The sequence below is a fragment of the Neophocaena asiaeorientalis genome, unplaced genomic scaffold (assembly GCF_003031525.2).
Source record: "Neophocaena asiaeorientalis asiaeorientalis breed wild unplaced genomic scaffold, Neophocaena_asiaeorientalis_V1.1 scaffold1508, whole genome shotgun sequence".
NCBI classification, from domain to species: Eukaryota; Metazoa; Chordata; class Mammalia; order Artiodactyla; family Phocoenidae; genus Neophocaena; species Neophocaena asiaeorientalis.
The window spans coordinates 41,726-47,990 of NW_020173130.1; the positions used below are offsets into that span (position 1 = coordinate 41,726).

General features: G+C 56.3%; 1 long non-coding RNA gene across 1 annotated transcript; it reads left to right on the forward strand.

Moving 5' to 3' along the window:
- Positions 1-4,012: 4,012 nt before the first annotated feature.
- On the forward strand, positions 4,013-5,950 carry LOC112399131 (uncharacterized). Its single transcript, XR_003003176.1, has 3 exons — positions 4,013-4,176; positions 4,861-4,963; positions 5,826-5,950. It is a non-coding gene; the product is annotated as an uncharacterized LOC112399131 (long non-coding RNA).
- The last annotated feature ends 315 nt before the right edge of the window (positions 5,951-6,265 follow it).

Here is a 6,265-nt window from a genome sequence, read left to right on the forward strand (position 1 = left end):
AAGAGTGCTGAGCCCTCTTGTTAGCGAGCTGTACGCCAAGTCCTCCTTTCCTGGAGAGCCGGGGCGGGGCCTGCGTCGGCCCCAGGAGGTCTGCGCCCTCCCGGAGTAAGGCCAAGAAAAAGCCGCCCCCCAAGATCCAGGGCTCAGGAGAGCCCGTGAGCACCGTTGGGCCCGCCCTGACCCGGCAGAGAAAAGAGACGTTGTGCTCCCCAGGGTGACTTGGAGAAGGGGAAGAGGAAGGTGGCGACCCCACCCAGATGGCAAACGAGCACTGTCACTCCTTGTGCGGCTGGGCCCCAGTCCTGGCCTCTGAGAGCTGCCTTGATCTGTACTCCTGGGAGCTTCCACCCTCCCGGGGCCCAGAATGTGGCACCCACGCCCACACACAGTTCTTTCCCCGCCCACTGAATTCCAGCGCCTCCTGAGTGTGCCTCTGAGATGTTCTAAGGTAAAGCACGGACCCTCCCCCCGCCCGCCCAAGAATACATCCAGAGAAGTGTCCAGAGCTAGTACCCATACCACCAGGGATCTAAGTATCCGCCAGAGGTGCCCACGCTTCTAGAGCTGGGGATAGCAAGAAGGTAACAAAGTCTTCCCCGTGTCACTTGACAGGTGTGACACACCTGTTCTTCTCCAGGACGACCTTTCACTTTAGTGAATGGGTCCTTTAGGAAGGCTTGGGAAGATTTGCGCTGTGCACTTCCAGCACTGCTGCAACTAGGTCCTTCCCAGGGAACACGGCCTCCCCTTCCATCAGGGGGCTCTGGGTCTGGAAACTGGGTGAGAAGATGTGACTCTCCACGGGAGCAACTCAAGTCAGGGTTTTGCTCCCAGAACTAGAGGATTTAGGGTTATACGCATCAAGCAGTCCTGTAGCAGTCTGCCCAACTATTTCCTTCTTAGAGGCTCATTTTCTTTTTCTTTCTTTTTTTTTTTTTTTTTTTTTTTTTGCGGTACGCGCGCCTCTCACCGCTGTGGCCTCTCCCGAGGCGGAGCACAGGCTCCGGACGCGCAGGCTCAGCGGCCACGGCTCACGGGCCCAGCCGCTCCGCGGCATGTGGGATCCTCCCGGACCGGGGCACGAACCCGTGTCCCCTGCATCGGCAGGCGGACTCTCAACCACTGCGCCACCAGGGAAGCCCTAGAGGCTCATTTTCTGTGCCTGGCTCACCTGGCTCCAGCCCGTCATTCTTGCTTTTCCTGGAACGTGCCACACTGTTCCTGGGGTCCTTAGTCCTTCCGCTCGTGTTCCTGCGCTAATGGCTCTCTCAGCGCCTTGCTGAAAAGAGCTGCTTCTGGACCTATCCCTGGAGCACAGTTGGGGGATGGAGTGTTCAGGCCGGATATGATGAATGTACTCTCAAATTCCTCTCTCCCTAAGCCTACGGATTCTGTCCTGCACCTCCTGTCAGGGCATTTCTGGCATCAAAACCCATGAAATGCAGGTCAGTAGTAGGTCCAAGCCAAGCATGTGAGGTGCTAGACTACACAGCAGCTGTATGTCCTAATACTTCTTTATTTTTAAATTTATTTATTTATTTATTTTTGGCTGCATTGGGTCTTCGTTGCTGCGCGCGGGCTTTCTCTAGTTGCGGCGAGCGGGGGCTACTCTTCGTTGCGGTGTGCGGGCCTCTCGTTGCAGTGGCTTCTCTTGTTGCCCGGCACGGGCTCTAGGCGCGCGGGCTTCAGTAGTTGTGGCTCGTGGGCTCTAGAGCGCAGGCTCAGTAGTTGTGGCGCACGGGCTTAGTTGCTCCACGGCCTGTGGGATCTTCCCGAACCAGGGCTCGAACCCGTGTCCCCTGCATTGGCAGGCGGATTCTTAACCACTGCGCCGCCAGGGAAGCCCCTGTCCTAATACTCTTAATCTGGAACCTCTAGTAAATACACTATCAGTTAATCCACCCCATCGAGTGGCCCACCTCACCTACTGAGTCGCACACCCTGAGAACCTACTACCACAAACGTTCAAATACAGTTCAGTTGGTAGATATCAGTGAAGTCTGGAAAATATTTTTTTAATATCCTTGTGGAAAATACGTATTGACGTATGAGCTCTTTCCTCTAGGGTCAGGCTTTGGTCTGTCCCCCTGGATCACGCTGTGATTAGGCCCCAGTTACGGGTCTAATGGCAACAGGGTGTGGTGGCACCGGTGTGGAGGACAGAGGGTGTCCCCTTGCAAGGCATCTGCGCCAGGTGAGGTGATGACACAGTCCTCAAGGGAGAGAACAGCAGCCTGCCAGAGACGGGAGGGCAGGCTACTTCCACCCGCAAGGGAGGCTGCAGGGGACCGGGGGCTTCCCGACTGTCAGCCTCCACCGAGGGTAACCAGATGTCCCGATTCTAGGCTTCAGGGTCCCACTCCTCCAGCCAGTGCCGTACCCTTCACACGAGAAACATGGAGAGGCTGGGAATTCAGGTGACCTTGGGATTCTGCAACCCGCACAGTGATGCAGGTTTCGTTTGTGTTTGTAGTGTTTGATTTCCAGTACTGTCAGCCCTGCAAGTTGCAGGAGGAAGAGAAGTTTTAGGGCTGCCATGGAAGTGCTCTGGCTGGCATACTGTGCCTTGAGCTGAGAGGTAAGGAATCGGACCTTGTCAGTTTTTTCTCTGTGCACTCCCGGGGACACTGTGGAGTCACCCCACACACAGCCTTGATCCCCAGCGTCCCCTCCACGACAGTTCAGGGCAGCAGCCGCTGCGGCTCCCCTGGGCGCTTGCTGCACTTGGCCCTTCATCCCGGTCAACCGCAGGGGAGAGCTTGATGAGCGGTGAGGCCCCCGCAGGTCATGGGTGCCTCGAGCCCCACTAGGTTACCCAGGGATCGGAGGGCTGGAGGAACAGAGATGGTACAGGAAGAAGCTGCCCCCCACCCCCAGAGCCTGGGAAAAAGGGAGGGGGTTGACGTCATCTGAAGCCTAGAAGGCAGGATAAGGGGCCTTGAAGAACAGAGGCCGGATCTCTGAGGAGGGGCTGCGGCAGTTTCTCAGGGAAGGAGAAAGCAGCAGCATCGCTAAGAGGGGGAACGGGACAGGAGGGGCAGGAGGTGATTTCCGAGGCACCACCTATCTTCCAGGGCACTGGTTCCTTCTTCGGTGGCATCCGATCTGTGGTTCCATTCATCTGTTGAGATTTTTATTTCAATGACTGTGGCTTTGTTTTTAATTCCTAAAGTTCTTTTTCTTCTTCAAATCGGCCTGGGCTTTTAAAATTAGTCTTATCTTTGTGGTTCCTTCCTTGGTATCTTTGTTTTGTGTCTCGGAGGCTGCTGAAGATTTGGGGAGCTGGAGCAGCCTTCTATCACAATGATGCAAACGACTTGTAAATACCCATGAGAACTGCTCTCTGATCTCAGGAGAATCCAAAGGTAATGAGAACCAGGGCTCGAACCCGTGTCCCCTGCATTGGCAGGCGGATTCTTAACCACTGCGCCGCCAGGGAAGCCCCTGTCCTAATACTCTTAATCTGGAACCTCTAGTAAATACACTATCAGTTAATCCACCCCATCGAGTGGCCCACCTCACCTACTGAGTCGCACACCCTGAGAACCTACTACCACAAACGTTCAAATACAGTTCAGTTGGTAGATATCAGTGAAGTCTGGAAAATATTTTTTTAATATCCTTGTGGAAAATACGTATTGACGTATGAGCTCTTTCCTCTAGGGTCAGGCTTTGGTCTGTCCCCCTGGATCACGCTGTGATTAGGCCCCAGTTACGGGTCTAATGGCAACAGGGTGTGGTGGCACCGGTGTGGAGGACAGAGGGTGTCCCCTTGCAAGGCATCTGCGCCAGGTGAGGTGATGACACAGTCCTCAAGGGAGAGAACAGCAGCCTGCCAGAGACGGGAGGGCAGGCTACTTCCACCCGCAAGGGAGGCTGCAGGGGACCGGGGGCTTCCCGACTGTCAGCCTCCACCGAGGGTAACCAGATGTCCCGATTCTAGGCTTCAGGGTCCCACTCCTCCAGCCAGTGCCGTACCCTTCACACGAGAAACATGGAGAGGCTGGGAATTCAGGTGACCTTGGGATTCTGCAACCCGCACAGTGATGCAGGTTTCGTTTGTGTTTGTAGTGTTTGATTTCCAGTACTGTCAGCCCTGCAAGTTGCAGGAGGAAGAGAAGTTTTAGGGCTGCCATGGAAGTGCTCTGGCTGGCATACTGTGCCTTGAGCTGAGAGGTAAGGAATCGGACCTTGTCAGTTTTTTCTCTGTGCACTCCCGGGGACACTGTGGAGTCACCCCACACACAGCCTTGATCCCCAGCGTCCCCTCCACGACAGTTCAGGGCAGCAGCCGCTGCGGCTCCCCTGGGCGCTTGCTGCACTTGGCCCTTCATCCCGGTCAACCGCAGGGGAGAGCTTGATGAGCGGTGAGGCCCCCGCAGGTCATGGGTGCCTCGAGCCCCACTAGGTTACCCAGGGATCGGAGGGCTGGAGGAACAGAGATGGTACAGGAAGAAGCTGCCCCCCACCCCCAGAGCCTGGGAAAAAGGGAGGGGGTTGACGTCATCTGAAGCCTAGAAGGCAGGATAAGGGGCCTTGAAGAACAGAGGCCGGATCTCTGAGGAGGGGCTGCGGCAGTTTCTCAGGGAAGGAGAAAGCAGCAGCATCGCTAAGAGGGGGAACGGGACAGGAGGGGCAGGAGGTGATTTCCGAGGCACCACCTATCTTCCAGGGCACTGGTTCCTTCTTCGGTGGCATCCGATCTGTGGTTCCATTCATCTGTTGAGATTTTTATTTCAATGACTGTGGCTTTGTTTTTAATTCCTAAAGTTCTTTTTCTTCTTCAAATCGGCCTGGGCTTTTAAAATTAGTCTTATCTTTGTGGTTCCTTCCTTGGTATCTTTGTTTTGTGTCTCGGAGGCTGCTGAAGATTTGGGGAGCTGGAGCAGCCTTCTATCACAATGATGCAAACGACTTGTAAATACCCATGAGAACTGCTCTCTGATCTCAGGAGAATCCAAAGGTAATGTCAGTCTGTGTTTCAAAGGCCGCCCCCCGCCCCCTCCCCCCATTAAGCACAAGAGTAGAAGGTGTTTCTCTTTCTCACCCTCCTTCCTTTATGGGCTGGCCCAAGGCCAGGGCGGGCATAGTCACCAGGACTCGCCTCTGATGCCTTCAGGACAAGCTGATGTGCCACACGCACCACGGCCCGGGAGCCTCCCTGCGAGGGAGCAATCCAGATGCAGCGCCTCCCCGCAAAAGGACGTCAGGCTTAGAGGCCGGTGTCCTTGATCCACACCTCGCCTCGGCGACCTGCTAGCTAGTGATTCAGAACAAGCTCCTCAACCCTTCTGTCATGTTGGCCTCATTTGCTCATCTGGAGGATGGGGATGACATGCTCCCGACTTCCTAGGGCCACCGCGAGGGTGGAATGGACGAGTCCAGGCACGGAGCCGGCACTCACAGCCCTCACTGAAAACTATATTATCTGGCCTCTGACAGGGATGCCCTGGGGACAGGACGTTGACAGGGCCAGTCGTCCGTCCAATGCTCCATGAGGGTGGGCGGTGTCTTCAATTTGAGCTGGCAGACCCGTCTTCCGCTGGGCCTCTGGGAGTCCCGAGGGGGAAGCCGGGGGTGAGGTGTCCCCTTCCAGGGAGCGACTGCTCTTCGGGGAGCCCAGCAGTACTACCACGACGGGGGGCGCTGGGCATCGTCTCTCTCAGCCTGCGGTTCTCTGAAGCCCCTCTGTCTGCGGCGGGGGGAGGGGAGGCAGCCCCAGCTTGTGGATGATGGGGGCAGGGGCTCCTCTCCTGCTCACTCAGACCCATGCTGGGATGGACCCACTTCTTCGTACAGCCCTGTCCTTCCTTTTCACTGTGCAGGTGACTGTTCAAGAGCGCTGCTTTCAGGCGGATTCTCAGTTCTGCTCTCTCACCTTCTGCGGCCCATCAACTCTGAGCCCCTCGGAAAGCCTGCCCGCAGCTCCTCTCCCAGGCCCAGCCTCGGCCCCAGCCACCCCACTGATTCCATTTGCGGTTGCCCCCATGGATCTCCCTCGCTCCCCTGCGGGCCACCTATGCACTTAAATGATATAGCTAAACTCTTCTCCTTACACATTTCCTTGTCTTCTCCCCAAGTGGACTGGCACCCTGGAGGGCAGGGGCTGGGTGTCTGAGAGGCACTGCCCCCAGTCCCGGTCTACATAACGTGGGGTCATGTGACAAACACCACCTCCCCACAATCTGCCCCCGTGCGCAAGCGCATACACACACAGACACACACACACACACACACACACACACACACACACACACGGATTGAT